The 15754-nt window shown below is 32.4% G+C and overlaps 1 protein-coding gene across 6 annotated transcripts in view; it reads left to right on the top strand.

Annotated features, from left to right (window-relative positions):
• Lipi (lipase I) overlaps positions 1-15754 on the top strand; it is a 68868-nt gene that overhangs the window by 4638 nt on the left and 48476 nt on the right. The window lies entirely within an intron of this gene.

The raw sequence follows: 15754 nt of genomic DNA, 5'->3' as shown, positions 1-15754 counted from the left end.
CCAAGTCATATTACTGTGATGATTTGTATGTATATGTATGTGCGTGTTTTTATGATTGGGAAATTGATGTTTTTATTTTATTTACTTTTCAGATAATTAGTAACTAGAAAACCTTTTAAAAGAAGATGTACATAGGGAATAAATAAAAAAAAACGAGAAAAAATAATTGAGTAATAGAGAAATTGAGTGTTTGAAAGTCATGACTTAATAAATGTCTTATTTTAATTTCATTAATTCAGAAAGCCCTCCTTTTTAGTAAACTTTTTACAAAAGTAAATTTTCACTTGCAAAGCAAACTAAATCATAAAATACAACTTTCTTCCTTGTTTAGCATAATAAAAACCAAAGCTGGTTTATGGTCATAAGCAACAACTTTATTCGATCCTGGTTTATTGATTTATGTTAATAAACATTACTAATTTTAGTAATGTTTCCTTTATTAGTTTTTATGGTAATAAAGTTCTTAATAAAGTAGAACTACTTGTTCCACTTTATGATAATGAAAACAACAAATTCAAAATTCAAAATTAATAGTTTTCTGAGGAGTTTTGTGAAAGTAGATTATTTTCTTTGTTTTAAATGCCTTCCTAAAATATTCTTGAATGTATACTAAAAAAAAAAAACCTTAAAATATCAACTTCCTTTCTTATATTTTCAACTGCATATTTGAGCTAATTATTCTGAAAACATTTGAATTTTATATTCAAATTCAGAATCTAAAGGATAGTAGTGTGCAGTTTATCATATTTATTTTATCATTTATATTTATATTTTGTCCCAGAAGTTTCTTCATAAGTGTTTTGTTTGTGTAGTGTATAATTTGGGCACTTTAATTTAAAAGTCAGAGAAATTTGAACTCTAGGCTCCTAACCTTATGTCATTTTAATGTCATAGTTTATAATCATTTTTATATTATAGTTTCACTATGAACTTTAGGGAGACTTCCTGAGATTGTTTTGACTAAAGCTTTAGTCAGTTGCCTGAATTTTTAATCAGGAAAACTCAGATGATATTACTACATATGTTTCTGTCTCTGCTGACAGCATCATTCATGAAATTCGTGATAATGATTAAAATATGATAGAACTTTTATACATTAACAAGAGCAAAAAGGAAATAAGGAAATCAAAAATGTTACTGTATCTTGAAATCATTTTTAACTCATGCAAACTCTTATGATTTCTCTCATTTTCTACAAGTCTATACTTGATATAGGAATTTCGTTGAATTTTCAATAGATTATTTCACATGATTGCTTTATTCAAATTATACCTGCTCTTCCTGAACCCCTGGAGATTCTGAAATTTACCTGTAGGATGGCATGTCTCACTTTTGTTGACCTAAGAAATCACTGATTATATCTGTCTTCTAAACAGAAAAAAACATTCTGAAAAACAAGACTAGTCAGGTATTTTAATAAAAATTTAAATATAATGGAAGTGGAGAGATAACTCTACAAACTATAAATAAGTATTTGTATGTCTCTATTTTATTTATTTGCACATATGTTCATAGTACAGTTGCTGACTCATGCTCCTGGTAAAATGGCAGTTTTTGTTGTTGCTTTTATTCTGGTAGCAAAGGTTAGTAAGTATTTCTGCAAAAGGCCAGAGAGTAAATATTTTAGTTTCTGTGGGTCATCTATTCAGCTTTGCCATAATAGTATGAAAGCAGCTGTAGACAATACATAAAAAAAGGAGCATGACTGTGTTCTATCAAAACTTATTAATGGATGCTAAATTTTGTATTAATTGTAATTTTCACCTGTCACAAAATATTATCATTTTGATTTTTTCAGTCATTTAAAAATATTAAAGCTATTCTTAGATTTCTGGCCAGATTTGTCTCATAGGACAGTTTTCCAAATCCTATGTTCTAGTGTCCTGGCAAATATATTAAAGATAGATCAATCAGTTTTCTCATTTCATAGATGAGGAAAGGGAAATACAGGAAATTTAAGTCATTTTTCTAAAATCATGAAATTTTCCTTATATGGTAAAGCAATCTTAGCAATCTTGGTGAAAAGCAAATTCTTATTCATAGGCTGAGAGGAAGCACAAGGTTCTGAATTGCTAATAAACTCTTAGGCAATACATGGGTACATGAACCACATTCAGGTAGAAAGAGAATAGCAAGTCATACAACTTTAATAGCCATCATGTAGGGCAATGACCTTCCCAAGATCCATGGGTTTCTGAGCCCATTGCCTCAACAAAATTTTTATATTTCTCTAAATTGTATCAATTCTCTTCTGATGTGTCCAGTAATTTATTTCTATTGACTTATGAAAATTACATGCATACAAGCTATTATAATTTATTATACCAAAGTCTCTTTAATACAAGGGTGATGTGAAAGAATATGAAATGTGTAATTTTAAACTCACGTCCTGATGGCTAGATATCAGGCCAAGTGACTCAGCCTCCATGAACTTCAGTTTGCTCACTTCTAAATGGAAAGAATAATTAGAATACTGTTTCATGGCAGAGATAATATAAATGTGTGATCTGGTAAATTATAATGCAGTAATTCACTGTTTTCCTTTTAAACCCATTTTCTCTTTACTTCCTTAATTTCCAAATGTAGGTCTTCTCCATGCATTTTCATGGACTACTTGAAACTCCTAGGTTATCCATTTAAAAATGCAAATGTATCTACTAAATCAGAATCTCTGGAAATTGCCCCAGGAAATTACATTTGGAACAGACTTGCCCAGTGTTTCTTCAGACCCTTTTTGAAATCCATGCTTGCGAATTCCTGGTTTAAAAACTTATTGGACACCTAGTTTATTTTGCTTTGTAGTCAGATTCCTTGTCAGTAACTTTCCACATATTTAGATAAATAACTTACTTATATCTTGATTTTGTATAACAAATTGAATCAATATTTATTTTCTGAATTTGCATTGATTGCTTCAAAACTAGAGTGCAAAATACATTTTTGCCTTTAATTTGCTTTTGGTCACTAGCCTTGAGGAATCTTAAAGTTCCACTTGTAGAGTTTTGTTTTACCTGGTGCTATGACCATACAAACACCTGTCTTGGTGGCATCAGTGGGTCAATTTTTTTGTGTTTGGAATTCTGCTCTTCCCAAAGGCTCTTTATTCTTGATGAGCTAGTGAACTTTTGATGGGGTCTTCTTTGTTTGCGCAAATGTTCGCATAATAGCTTGTACCATGTTGCTCATGTTTTTTGGATTTCACCTGAAAATGTCCTGTTGCTTCTTATTGTATGACCTTAGATCATTTAATCTGTTTAATCTTCACTTTATTTGTAGGTAAAATGAAGGAAAATGTAGGAAATATAAAACAACACAGAACTTGACGTGGAGTGATTGCTAAATAATCATACTATTATGATTATTGTTGATATGATTATTGTTGATATGATTGATGTTGATAACAAAACTGTTTTGTTTTCAGAAACAGGGAAAGAAAAGGAAGGAGATTTTCATGTATGCTTTTTGGGATGAGAGTGTGGTTTAAGGAAATTATCATAGGAAGATGGATTAAATTCAGGATGTGTGTGAAGATTTGTGCCTTTTTATGGAAGGGTATTGCAATCTCTCTGATTTTGATTTGGTCAACACTGAAAATCACCAAATAGAATCACTTGTCTCAGTGGTTTAGCAACCATGAAAATGAGTTTGGAGTCAAATAATTTTATAGTTGTAGAGGACATTTGTCTCAACTCCTTCCATTTAAAGATGAGGACATCATTAAGTGAGTAAGTCAGGCACAGAAAGACAAATGTCACATCGCATGATCTCATTCATTTGTAGAATCTTAAAAAGTTGATCTTACAGAAGTTGAGAGTAGAATAGTGGTTACTAGAGAATTGGGAGGTGAGAGGGGAATGGAAAAATGGGGAAAGGCAGATCAATGGGTCCAAAGTTACACATAGATAAGAATAAGCACTGGTGTTCTATCATCTGTTAGGGTGACAATATCTAAAATATATTGTACATTTAAAGATACCTGGAAAAGAGGACCTAAACTTATCACCAGAAAGAGGTGATAATGATTGAGGTGATATATATGCCAATCTGATTCAATTGTTTTTAAATTTTAAGGTTTAGGGATTAAAACCAGGGGCACTCTATGATTGAGCTATATCCAAACACTTTTTCTTTTTTAATTTTCACTAAGTTGTCCAAACTGGCCTTGAATTTGTGATCCTTCTGCCTCAGCCTCCTGAGGAGCTGGGATTATAGATGTGTGCCAATTATTCAGTTTACAAATGTATTGAAACTGTACTCCATAGACATGTGTAATTATTGTATGGTCAATTATGTAAAGCAAAGCAATAAAACACTTCAAAAAGTGAGGAAGCCCAGGCTCAGAGTTGAGAGGTATAAGAATTTGCTCAGAGCTATAAGGGAAGTGTGAGAGGGACTAGAAGCTCCTGGGTTTCACCTGTTCATGCCGAGGGCACTGTTCATTCTTTGGGACTCTTGTGATCATTCTGTTCTCATTTTTACAGCCATTGTAACTGTAATGGGAATATATTGTGAAGATATAGCTGGGCAACTAGAACGATTATTCCTTACTTCCCCATGTATCTGATATTTTTTAACATTGTTTCTGTTACTTTATTTAAAATTTGAAACCTAAAATGGTTTTCATCATTCTTTCTCAGTGTACCTCTCTTTTGAGAAAATTGCCAGTCATTATCTTCCTACATAGCTGGCAATGAAATCCTATATTGTTTCTCAATACTCAATTTTTAGTCATAATAAATTGGTGCAATATAGTCCTCAGAGCCTCCATTTGTTATTTTTTCAAGTAGGATTCAAAAATTAATTCTTCTTTTTCTGCTCTGATATATTTGGCTTTTTTTCTGATAACATTATTTTTGCTGTTTTCAAGTTTAACTCAGGGGAGTCTATTTAAACCATTTTTCCTCATTATAAACCTGAAAAGTGAATATTTTAGTTCCAGAAAACTAAGAAAATATAGAAGTACAGAAAATAGAAAACACAAAAAGTACAAATAAGGAGAAAAATTGCTGTAATATCAGCATCACCATAAACTATACTGTAAGTATGGAATATGTATCCTGGTACTATTATAATAAATATGTATGATTATGTATGTACACATAGGCATGTATATATTTATAGTGTACATGGACACACAAAGTATTATAGATAAAATTAGGACCATATATATGGGCTATATATAGCAATATTTTTATGTGACATGTTTTTGTTATCTTGCTTTTTATTTTATTTCATATAAAAAGCTTTGTAATGTTATTCCCAATTTTTATAAATGATTTTTAATTTGCTCCGTAGTCTTCATCTTAAGGATCCATCATAATTCATTTTTCTAGTTTCTCATTGCTATAATTTAATTGGTTACTAAATACTGACCAGTAAAAATATCAAACACCTTGATGTATTAATATCAATTAGGTCAATTTGTATGATAGTAAAAATAATGTGGTAATATTTTAGTTAATTTTTATTTATTTGATCATATTTTAATAACTTTAAGAGTTCTTTACTTTGAATAACATTTGTTTTTCCTTCACTTACAGGCATCCTTTTCCCTTACTCATGTTTCGTTCTATATTTTAGCTAGTTTATAGTTCGTATATACAGAAATTTTAAATTTATTTGCTGTGGAATATGTTAAATTCATATTTACATTTCTACCTTTGTTTTTATGCTTAAGGTCATTTCTTAGTCTGTAATTGTATTAATTATATTCTTTTAGTTCACACAACTTTGCTTTTACATGGAATGTTTTAGTATAACTAGACTCAAATGATCATCTTCACATTGTTTATTCTAAAATCTACTGCCTTCGACTGATTTTTTTGAAAATTTAGAAATTTGTTCTAGTTAGTTGTACATGACAGTAGAATGCATTTATACATTTTGAAAAATCATATATAAATGGAGTGTAATTTCTCATTTTTCTGATTGTACATATTGTGGGATCACATTGGTCATGCAGTCATATATATACATGAGGTAATGTCTGTTTCATTCTACTCTCCTTCTGTTTTAGTCAGCTTTTCCGCTGCTGTGACTAAATGATCTGAGCAGCACAATTGTAGAGGAGGAAAGGTTTATTTGAGGACTCACGGTTTCAGAGGTCCTAGTCCATAGAAGGTCAGCTTCATTCCTAGGGGCTTGAGGTGAGACTGAACATTATGGTGGAAGAGTGTGGCAGAGAGAAGCAGCTCACGTGATCAGGAAGCACACACACACACTCACACACAGAAGAGAGAGAGAGAGAGAGAGAGAGGGAGAGAGAGACTCCACTCTCCAGATGCAAAATATATTCCCCAAAGCTGCGCCCCAATTCCCACCTCCTCCAACCACACCCTACCACTTCCATTAATCTCATCAGGGATTCATTCACTGCTTGGGTTAAGACTCTTACAACCCAATCATTTCTCCTCTGAATCTTTTTGCCTCACGTGTGAGCTTTTGGGGGACACTTCACATCCAAACCTTAACACCTTCCTACTCCAAGACCCTCTTCCCCTGCCTTCACTTCCCTCTACCTGATATAAAGTAACTCTATTCTTCCCTAATGCCCCCACACATTTATTGTGAATTAGCATCTGCATATCAGAGAAAATATTCAGTCTTTGATTTTTTGGGTTTGGCTTATTTCCCTTAGCATGATATTCTCCAACTCCAACCATTTATCTGCAAATGTCCTAATTTCATTCTTCTTTAAAGCTGAATAATATTCCATTGTGTATGTGTGTGTCTATATATATCACATTTTCTTTGTCCATTCATCGGTTGAAGGGCACCTAGGTTGGTTCCATAGTTTAGCTATTGTGAGTTGAGCTGCTGTAAACATTGATGTGGCTGCATCACTGTAGTATGAAGATTTTAAGTCTTTTGGATAAACCAAGGAGTGGGAAAACTGGGTCAAATGGTGGTTCCATTCCAAGTTTTCTGAGGAATCTCCATACTGATTACACCATTTTGCATTCCCACCAGCAAAGTATGAGTGTTTTAATTGCTTTTTTTTTTCATGGCTGATGTGATATACGTATGGGTGACTTCATTCTGTTTCATCTATCAATTCTTTTACTTTTTTTCTTTTTTTTTTGTGGTGCTGGGGATTGAACCCAGGGCCTTGTGCTTGCAAGGCAAGCACTCTACCAGCTGAGCTATATCCCCAGCCCTCATCTGTCAACTCTTGATTCAAATTCATAGACCTCCTTTTAATTTATTTATAATATTAGGATAATTTTAACCATGCCCCTTACTATCCTCAAAAGGTCATTCATTTTTTTTGTACACTTTTCCTTTCCTCTGACATCTCATTAACATCTTAATTTAGAATTATATCACACATATAAATTAATTTGAGTAAAAATTATTTCATATTAAATCTTCCATTCTGGGTCATAGTATATCTTAATGCTTATTTAAATCCATTCTCTTCCTATGTAAAGTTTCTTTTGCTTTGCAGATTTTTTATTAATGTCTGTTGTATATATATATTTTTTTCTAGTCCTTGTTTCTTTTCTTTCTTCCTCTCTTCTTCCTCTAATTCTTTCTCCTGTTCCCTTTCTCCTTAGACTTTGCTTCCTCTTTCTTCTTTTATGAAAGAACTAGTTAACTTGTAAATCACAGGACCTTGTTCAAACTAGTGTAAACAAAACCAGGAACTTATTATCTCCCATAACTTAACAGTTTTGCATAAAATACAACTGACTCCAAGTACTAAAAAAAAATGGCAAAATATTGGATATTTACTATGGCATGTTTATAAAATTGTTTATTGAGATATAATTTAAATACAATAAAATGTATACTTTAAATATATTTTGGTGAATTTTCAACATATGTGTACTGTTTTATAAGCCATAGTAAAACATATCAAGATTTTAAACATTTCTTCTACCCTAAAAATTAACTCTTTGCAATTAATTCCTTTAACTTCTCTGATTCCATATATACTGGACCTGTTTGCTGACATTCTAGGTTAGAAATCCTTTCCTAGAATTCCATGTAAGTGAAATTTTCTTTTCTATAGTTTTTATAGATGTAGTTTTGCTTAAAATAAATTTTTTGTGATTCATCAAATTTTTTCACGAGTACTTTATTCCTTTATATTGCTGGTGGCATTACATCATATAGATAATCACAATTTGTTTTTTCATATGCTTCTTGTTTAGCATATGGGTTCTTTCCAGTTCAGGGTTTATATGAAAAAAATACTACTGAAGGGTACATGCCTGTAACCCCAGTAACTCAGGAGGCTAAGATAGGAGAATCACAAGTTCAAAGCCAGGCTCAGCAACTTAGCCTCAGCAAATTATTTTGAGTCCTGTCTCAAAATAAAAAAATAAAAAGGTCTGGGGATGTGTCTCAGTGGTTGAGCCCCCCGAGTTCAATCCTCAGTTCTAAAAAGAGGAAAGAAAAATGCTACTATGAAGATGTACATGTAGTGGAGAGGACATGTTTTCAGTTCTAAAGGGTTAACACCTAGATATGAACTTTTTGTGGTCATATAAGTACGTATTTATCCTTACAGATAACTACCAACCTTTTTTTCCGAAGTAGTATATCATTTTGTCCTTTTTTTTTTTTTTTCTGGCAATGTGGAATGGTTTCAGCTTGTTTTTGCCAGTTTATTTTTAATTTGTGGTCATTCTAGTGAGTATGTAGTGGTGTATTATTTTGGTTTTAATTTACATTTTTTGAATGGCTTCTGATGTTGAGCACCATTTCTTGAGATTCTTGGCCATTATCACCATCTTCTGTGAAATGTTTTTGGTTCTTTTGCCAATTAAAATTGATTTGTTGTCTTATTATATGTATATTCTACACATACACACACAAAGAGTTTGAACACAAGTATTTCTCAGATATGCCTATTGCATGTCTGCATATTTGTATTCTTCGCATTGTTGTTGAAAGAGCAAATCTGTTTTACTATGAGGAAGTTCAATGTATCACTTGTTTCTTTTTTTTTCATTATGACAGTGTCTTATTTGGCAAACCTGGTTTCACTTGAGATTATTAATATTTTCTGTCAATATTTCATACTCATGTCCCGCTTCCTGCTGATTCAAAGTAGAGTTGAAAGCATGAGAGGGAGAAGGTGTAGGCCTTAGTTCTCTTTTACTCTATATCTAGTTTAGCAATGTGGCAACTAATGTCTGACCTGGGATCTCTAGAGGATGAACCCGCTATTCATTAATGACCACTACTCTGACTCATTCAATGTTAGTGTCTTCTATCCCTGCATGATTTCTGGAGTTGTTCAGCTTGCAGCTCCATATGTTTCACCCCGTTCATGCGTAAGTTTATATACTGCAACAGACACAAGGAAACTGCCCCATATATTTCAAAATTCTTTCTCTTCATGGCTTCTTCCTCTCTAGCCTTCTGCTGTTCTAATTTCAATTGCCTTGGCCTCCCCAGACTCCAACTTTCTCCCTGTTAGAAAGATCACCATGCTCTGACTGAATTCACCCTACCTGCACTGCAGTGGAGAAAGGACCACCTAACAAAAAGCTATAGATTATAGGATTCAAATAATTTGTTTCTCTTCTTCCAGTAAATACATTCCTGTGATTGTTGTTGTCCAATTTTAAATTTACTTGTTCCTAATTTTTATCCAGTGTTCTAGTTGTTTATAGAAACATGGCATCATGATATCCATTGTGGGGGGTTCTGCCGCAGTCCCGCCTGGATGAGGGAAAGAGTTTCTTTTGGAAGATAGGACAGAGGTGCCTGCTATCAATTAATCACCAAGAAACTTATCTAATCAATAAGCATAATTGCCAATAATCTTTTCAAATGAAAGGGGATGTGGTGGACTGGGCCATGCCAGATCTGGTTTCCCACAAGATGGAGAAGCCCATCTTCACCCTTATTTAGTCACACAGGTAAAAGGTCCCGTACCTGGGGAGGATTCTCCTGTGAGGAACAGGATGGGGTGGAAATCATTTGCTTAGAGAATTAGCATTTTCCCAGATGGTGAGTCAACTCTGTACATGGTCACCTACCCCAGGCTGTCTGAAACTGTCTCTCATGACTGTCAGTTCCTAGGAGTCAGACCTCTGTATCCCATGGCTCAGCCAAGCCTGATTCTGCTAATCATGGATTGCTTCCCACAATTCATGATGACAGGAATTCTGTTAAGCATTTATTTGTTTTTGTTTTTGATTGAGATAAAACACATAAAAATTTATATTTTAGCCATCTCAAGTGTATAAGTGATATTAAATTTAGGTATTATCATGTAACCATCATCAGTAATTATCTCCAGAACTTTTTCCCAAACTGAAACGATGTCCCATTTACCTTTTTCTGCCCAGCCCCTGGAAACCACTGTTCTGCTTTCGCTCTTTGTGAAATCAACAACTCTGGTCATTGAGTCTAGGTATATCATATAAGTGGTACCATAGAATATTTGACCTTTTTTCTTCCTTTTAAAAAATTTTATTAATTAAAAAAATTGTTTTTGTTTGTTCTAATTTGTTGTACATGACAGTAGAATGCATTTTTGACTGGCTTATTTTCACTTAACATGTACTAGTCAGGGTTTTTCCACATTGTAGCATGTATAAAATTTTCTTTCTTCTTAAGGTTGAATAACATTCCACTGTATCTTAGAGATTTTGCTTATCCATTCATTTATTGATGGATATACACGTTGCTTCCACTCTAGTTATTGTAAATAATACTGCCATGAACATGGGTATTCAAGTCTATCTTCAAGCCTCAGCCTTCAATTAATTGGGTATTCACCTAGGAATGGAGTTGCTGGATTATGTGGTAATTCTATTTTAATTTTTTTGAGAAGTCACCCTACTGTTTCTACAGCGGAGGTATCATTTTACATCCTTATCCCCAATGCAAAAGAATTCCTTTTCTCCATATCTTCATCAATGCTTGCATTTTTTGATGTTTTAAAAAATAGTGACAATCCTAAAGAGTTAGAAGTGGTATTCCCATTATGGTTTTAATTTAATTTTCTTAATTGTAGTGATGTTTTCCATCAGTTTATTGACCATTTACATTTCCTCATTAATATGTCTATTCCAGTCCTCCGCCCATTTTTTAAAAATTGGGTTGTTTGATTTTTAGTTGTTAAGTTGTAACAGTTCTTTACATATTATGATATTAATCTGAAAATAATCTGCTTTTCAGATATGGATGATTTATATTCCCCCATTATGTGGGTTGCCTTTTTACTTTGTTGATTTTTGTCCTTCAATGCACAGAAGTTTTTAATTTTGAGGAAGTTAAATTTATCTATTTTTGTCTTTGTTGCTTGTGTTTTTAAAAATTATTTGGGTTGTCTTTAAGAAATCAAGACTGAATCCAATGTAATGAAGTTTTCTATTTCCATTTTCTTTGGTGTTTTTATTGTTTCAGCTCTGTAGTGTTTCTCCTTGTCTTGTAACAATTTTTAACTTAAAGTGATTTTTTTCTAATATTAGTATAGCATTTATGATCTCTGTTGAATTGAATATCATTTTTCATCTTTTAACTTTCTTTAGATCTAAAATGAGTCTGTTATAGATAGCATATAGTTGGAACCTGTCCCCCACCCCCCATTCTGCCAATATTACATTCTTTACATTAGGGGTTTTAATTCATCTATGTTTAATACTGGCAGTGAAGCCCTTCTACTATTTTGTCATTAGTTTTCTACATGTCTTCAGTTTTTTTGTTTCTCATTTCCTACATTATTGCCTTTCTTTGTGTTTAGTTGATTTTTATACTGACATGCTTCTTATTCTCTTCTCATTCCCTTTCTTAAATCCCCTGTAGATAGCTTCTATGTGGTTACCATGGAGACCTCAAATAACATACTAAAATTATTCCAATTCAACTTAAATTGATACTAACTTAATTTCAATTGCATAAAAACCCCTCCACAGTTCCACTCTACCCTACTTTAGGTTTTGTTTGGGCTTTGTTTTTGCAAGATTATAATATTGTGTAATTGGTTTCATTGGTAAAATACGGTAAAGAGAATGAAAATGAGATATCAAATAATACAAAAGAGTTAACATGATGGCAAAATTTTTGCCTTTATACATTGGTATACCCTTGGACATACAGTTATTGTTATTTCTATGTATTTGTCTTTTAATCCTGACAAAAAAGTAAAGTTATAAGCCAGAATTATGATAGTATTGTTTTCTGTATTTGTCATGTGTTTGTCTTTACTGGAGAGCTTTATATTTTCATATGACTTCAAGTTACTATCTAGTGAACTTTATCTCAACTTGAAAGATGCATTAGCATTTCTTGTAGGGCAGGTCTAGTAAGTGATGCATTAGCATTTCTTGTAGGGCAGGTCTAGTAACTAAAGGAGCTTCCAATTTTTTTGATAAGGAACAAATTGGTAAGGAAATTTCCTAATTTCCCTAATTGGTAAGGAAAATTTTGTGAAGATTCTGGTGCATTTTTGACGCCTAGAATTTTACTTTTCTTTCTACTCCAAAAATCTAGAATTGAATCAATTTAATGTTCTTTAAGAGTCTAATAATATAGTATGTTAACTGTTCCATATTATCTGCCTATCTCTTGTTTTCATTCTCTTTACCTGATTTTATCAGTGAAATCAATTATACAATATTATAATCATGCAAAAATAAAGCCAAAATGAAATAAAATATTACCTCCTCAGTGACACTTGAGTTGAATCTATTTTTATTCCTGCCTGTGGACTCAGTTGGTTAAGGAGCAGTGGTTTTTGGTTGTGTTCACCAGCCTGTCTTGATGTTGAGTGACCATCAACTGGACTGATTAGTTACTAGCACAACATACCTATCTCATCTTCTAGTAGGAAAAGACCAGGATTGTTTTCATGTGATGGCAGTAATGTGGGGGTATAAGTCCCCAGGCACAAGTCCATTTCAGATCTTTGTTTTCTTCAAGGCTCCTAAGGCCCTATTTGTCGAAGCAAGTCCTATTTCTGTTTCTTCATTGTGGATTGAGACAAGTCACCCCACTTAGTTGAGAGAATACCTCAAGTTACACAGTAAACGACCTGGACCCAGGAAAAGGTGATGAATTGGAGTCATCATCGCGCTATAACAAAGCAGCCTATGCCTCTTTTATGATAAATACACTTATCTGTCCATGTGTGTTCTTAAAATAATGTTATTCTTACTTTTTTTTTTACAAGAGCTGAAATTGCTTTTTAATAGGCCAACTTTACACAGTGATATATCTGTTTACATATCATATATTTCTCTCTACTGTAATTTTATCATTGTTTTGTGCTTTCTAGTTTCATTACTTCAATTTTCAATTTTTCTTTTGTATTTGTAAACTGTTATACACTTAAATATTTAATTTATATTCTAAATATTTTTTATATTTAGAAATTTACGTGTTATGGTTTACATAGTACAGCAGTTGACATTGGGGTTTTCAACATTTTTTTTAAAACCTCCCTTTTCTATTTCACACTTAAAATTTTTGAAATCTTGCAAATTCCTCTATTAAGCCCACTTCCTCTATACTACTTTGAATTTATGCTTCTGTCTTTATTAGTTTGATTTGGACATATAAGAATGACTTCTGTTGTTGCTTTTTGGTTTTATCCAATTTTGTAACATTCAGTCTTGACTCAGTGTTTACCTTATTTGCCCATTCACTTTCAATCTTTTTGTATTGTGAGATTCTGTGGATCTTATCTTCAACGTATCTAACATTTTTATATAACTAAGATGATTCAGAAAGTATGCTGTATCATTCTTAGTGGAGTCCTTTAGGAAAGGCATAGACTTCTTGGGCCCCCGACTATCCACTTATAACTTTTTCCTGTCTGATGTATTCATTTAAAGGGCAAACATGAAGTCATTATCACTTCATTTCTCTGTTTGTAACCTGTATATTTTCTGCCTTGCCATTTTTGGGATATTTTTCTCTTTCATCGAACTCCAAACGAGTTTCTAGAAAACCTCTTGGTGAGTCTGATTAACTGACTTTCTCTGCATTGTAGTGAACCTTTTCAGTTTGCAACCCCTAGTATGCAATTCCCTTAATTTTTGTAGCTAGAACCCTCTCTCTCACCCCAATCCCCTGACCTATGGAACAAGAATATTTTAAAATTTGAATCATCATTCTCTCTCCTTTAAGTTTCACTTCATAATTTTAATTTTTCTCCCTTCGTTTCTCATTATAAGAGAGTTTTGTGTTTGTTTTAACATTTATAATGTGAATTTAAATTCTGCAAATTACTTTTTCCCTTCATAAATTAGAAAATTTAATTATTCTGTTCTCCATCTGATGCTGTGTGTTTTATTATTTTTTTTAACCTCAATAAATTTTCTCTTATGGGCTTCCTGCTTATGTTTCTGAAATCAGATTTTTCTTTGCATTCCAATGGGGTTGCTATAGAGTTTTCTGCAATTATTTGTACATCTGGTAATAGATAATAAATTTCTCTGCTGATGGTTTTGGGTGATAATTTCTCCCCCCCACTTTTTTTTCACAGTAATCCTACCGATTAATTCCCTATTACTCTTTCTAGTACCATGTAAAAGCTACTTGGAGTTGGAGTGTGTCAGCAGTTTGGATTTATTGATTGTATTTGGCCCTTATCCAAGTTCTGCTGATAAGATAAGGCGGAGGAACAGGATTCCTTACAGAACTTGCCCAATGTAGCAAACATTCATAGGCACTGTGATTTGATCTATTCCTCTTCTTACTTCCTCACTCTCTAGTACTTAAAATACATGAAGAATCAAGTTTTTAACTCTTTCAAGGATATCTTAGTTTTTTTGCCTGGAAATTGAATGCATATCTTGTATCTCCTTCATTGCCTTCCTCCTTTTCTTTTGTCTCAGTCATTGTGACAGTATTGCAAATATATATATATTTGCAAAGATATATATATATATTTGCAAAGATATATATATATATATTGCAAATATATATATTCACAAGTAAGATTATTGTAAGTAATTTATATATGTCCAGTCTTAAAATAATATTTGATAATTCATTTCTTTTGCTTTTCTCCTGATAGATTCTTAGAAGTGAATTTACTGAGATAAAATATACTAACACATTTTTGGATGTTTGATATGTATTGACAAATTCTCTTCCAAATATTCTTACAGAATTAATGTTCCAGAAGCAGTATAAGCACACATTCTCTTTAAAAATTTATTTGGAAAAAAATCTATTGGGATTATGTTGTTATTATGAAAAGAGTTACAATTCTGAAAATCTATGAAAGAGAAAATAAAAAGCAGCTGTTGTTTCACTATGTGGCAATGAGCGTTGTTAATCTTTCTTAGTTATTTTATTTTCTGCCTTTGTTCCTTCTGGGATGGATAAAGGAAGAGAGGGAGGGAGGAAGAAAGAGAGAGGGAGGGAGGAAGAGAAAGAGAGAGAGAAAGAGAGAGAGAGAACACATTCAGTTTAATGTTGACATTTAAAGTGATTTATAATTTTGTCAAGAATATGGCTGTGTGGTACACACATATGGAGACATACATACATATAAATTTTTCAAGTATATCATTTTATATGTTCTTACCATTCATGTTTATGAATCTTTTGATATTTACCCTTATCAATGGTATTTGGAGGAATTTTCTATTTTTATTTGTTAGGAAAATCATATTTTGTTTTGATTTATATTCATTGGAGAACTGCTCAGGTAAAATATCTGTTTTTCTAATGCTTTGTATTCATTTGTAAGTAACCTTCTGTAAAGATATTCTTAAAGTTCATAGTTCCTAATCCATTTATCTATTTCATTTCTTTATTAACAGTATTAATAGTATTA

Source organism: Sciurus carolinensis, chromosome 9, assembly GCF_902686445.1.
Source record: "Sciurus carolinensis chromosome 9, mSciCar1.2, whole genome shotgun sequence".
Taxonomy (NCBI): domain Eukaryota; kingdom Metazoa; phylum Chordata; class Mammalia; order Rodentia; family Sciuridae; genus Sciurus; species Sciurus carolinensis.
The sequence above is the reverse complement of the archived record's forward strand: the minus strand, read 5'-3'. Positions and strand labels throughout refer to the sequence as shown.